This window comes from Schistocerca gregaria, chromosome 1, assembly GCF_023897955.1.
Source record: "Schistocerca gregaria isolate iqSchGreg1 chromosome 1, iqSchGreg1.2, whole genome shotgun sequence".
Lineage (NCBI taxonomy): Eukaryota > Metazoa > Arthropoda > Insecta > Orthoptera > Acrididae > Schistocerca > Schistocerca gregaria.
The window spans coordinates 1,161,115,703-1,161,119,002 of NC_064920.1; positions in this window are offsets into that span (position 1 = coordinate 1,161,115,703).

The following is a 3,300-nucleotide window of genomic DNA, read 5'->3' on the forward strand; positions in this document are numbered from 1 at the left end:
ATAATCTTGGATGAACACCTAAACTGGGAAGAACAAACAGTCACAGCTTGCCGGAAATCGCTCTCCTCCCTACATGCAATTCAAAAGTTTAGGAAAATATTTCCAACCCATGTTAAACAAAAATTAGTCCAAACACTAGTCTTGCCTAATCTTTACTACTGCGATGTAGTTCAACACGGCACAAATAGTGAAAATTCTAGATGCCTCGAGCTAGTGATGAATGCTTGCGTTAGATACGTGTGCAATATGCGGTTGTATGATCATATCAGTCCTTCATACTCCCAGCTAGGTTGGATACGCCCACATACGGCACGCGATCTCCACACGATGTGCTTACTTCATCGATTTCTTAGCCACTGGTGCCCCCAATACTTATCTTCTCACATTAAACACCTATCGTCATTCCACAATCGCAACACCAGATCGGATACGTCTATCATCTTGGCTGTACCTTTACATAACACAAAATCTTTCTCCGTGTCATTCTCCATCTCAGCCATACGACTATGGAACGCGCTCCCCTGTGATCTGCGTCTTATCCAGAACTACTCAACATTCAAGAGGGAACTCAAAGCTTACATATTAGGGACGGTATAACCACCATTCTTGTGCCCCTCCCATCTCTTTCTTTCTCCTCTCCATCACAGCTTCGAATTTTACCGTTCTATTTCTCTTCCTCTAACCTATCTACCTCTTATATATCTCTTTCACCCCATTCTATCGTCTTATGTCTCTGCTCGATGAGAATAACTCACAAGCTGCAAGAACATAACGAGAAAATTCCCAACTAACAATGGGACTGACATTCAGAAAAGAAAAGTATGTTTACTTTCATATACATAGTCATTATTATTATTATTATCATTATTATTATTATTATTATTATTATTATTATTATTGATTGTTATAATTATTTTTTATTGTTATAATTATCATTATACTACTGTTATAATATCTATTTTTTTCTTTAACATCAATACAGCATCATAGGCTATATGTCCTTAATGTTAAGTAGAAACTGTAACTCGTTCAACCTGAGTATGCCTGGTTAGGTGTAAGAGAGGGCCTGAAGGCCCTAATCTTGCCAGGTAAAATAAATGCATAAATAAATAAATAAATAAATAAATATATAGTACATGACATGTTTTAATGCTTTGTTACAGCCAACGATATGAGCTTAACGGATTGTGGCGTGGAGACGCAATAGCCGCGTAAAATTAATATTCTGCCGTTAATTCATTTGCAACTTGCCAAGCGTCCTTACGATTAATTGTCGATCATCACAAAGAGTTTTGAAAACTTTAATGGGAGCGCGGAACCTGCTCATGCATGGTCGTTTACATCTATGCGCGGGTGAGTGACATCTCTGAACAGTCAAAGGGACTGTGATCTGACCACAGTCTCCAAGCTAAGAATCCGTTTCGCTCGTAAATAACATACCGGACCCGCAAAATTTATGGCGGTATTCCAAATTTTAAAGCACTTTTGTAGAAGTCAGTTTGGCACTAACAAAATTGTATCCACTATCAACAGTGGCAGGCCACCCCAATTAATCTTAACTGTTTTGTTTCCAGAGATTAATTTCAATTTCTTCCTAAAACATTATTATTCCTTTTGTAACCTTGCCTGAGCAGACACGTCTGGTCGGTTCTACGTTGTGAACTGTTGGTGTTTTGTTGCGAGGTGATGACTGATAGTTGCCTCAGTGAATTAAAGCTTTGATCTTTAATATTAACCTTGTGGCTGTTAAACTGTGTGCAGGTATTGTGCATTGGGTGGCAAGGTGTTCTGCCAGACCAGGCGAAAGAGTGTGTCTATTATAAATTCTACTATGGTCGAGTGAAATTATGACGTTAAATTACTGTGTAAACTCGCCACTATTTTTTTGAATAAACAGAACCTTGTTCGAATTGAACTTTAAATGATTTGAATGCACAACTGTAATAAGCAATTATCTGGCCCTAATCAAAATTTCCGCTTACCTCGCGTCTTGACAACATTGTTGCATATTTATCGAAAGCACAACAGCAAACACAGAAGCTACAATTCTATTACAAAATAAAATTTCCAAACTATGTTCTAAATGACACATCATGCAATGTGGTAATGAGTAGTGATAAACAGTGGGATGGAGAGAACAACTGTTCCTATGAAATGATATTCGAAGACAACGACTTTAGAATTAAGTATATTTTCAAAAATACAGAGTATGACTTCGCGTGATCTTCAGACGTAACCTTGATGTGAACAATATTTTGATTAACAAAGTGAACAGTGTTTAAAGAGGGTACAACGTTAAAAGAGAATTTCTATAAAAATAAAACAGCTTAATCAGTTAATATGTTGATGCACGACTCAGGGAAGTGGAGTGGTCTTTCTCTCAGCTCTGAGCAAGTGAACTAAGTTAACTAATTGTCAATAATAATGTCTACAAATTAGGTGCACGGTGCTGCAGTCTTATTTCAAACACCTTCTCTTAAAACAAAATTAACATTATTCAAATTAGGTGCGCAATGCTGCGGAATTACCTCAAAGTACAGACACGTTCATCCTTGATGTCCTTTACAATACATGATTCTTCATCTAACAGGTACAATCACAAGTCAGCACATCACTACTGAACACGTCCATCACCTACCTCACTTCAACTAAGAATATATCAGACTGTGTACAGGCAAAGACTGTGCCACAGTAACATAATTTGCTCTCTCTCTCTGAAATGCACATAAATAACACAAAAATCAAATGACATGCTCATCTTACAACTTTGATGATTGTTTAATTGGCATTGTAGTACAGGCCTTAACGGCCATCCTATGAGTTGTTTTTATGAGTCTTGAAATTTAGAAGTCTTCTCTCGTTAATAGGATAAGCAGCGTTCTGCACGCAAAGTGGTTACGCTTCTAGCCGCTTGTCATATCGTTGATTCATGGTTGTCAAACTACGGCCTCACCATGAGAATGGTGTAAGCTGGACCTCTAGGGATCTACTGTTTACCTAACCTACATCTACATCTACATTTGTACTCTGCAAGGCATCCACGGTGAGTGGCGGAGAGCACATTACCTCACTTTCCTGTTCCAGTCTTGTATGGTTCGCGGGAGGAACAACTACCGGAAAGCCTCCGTGCGCGCTCGAATCTCTCTAATTTTACACTCGTGATCTCCTCGGGAGGTATAAGTAGGGGGAAGCAATATATCGATACCTCATCCAGAAACAAACCCTCTCGAAACCTGGACAGCAAGCTACACAGCGATGCACAGCGCCTCTCTTGCAGAGTCTGAGTTTGCTAAACATCTC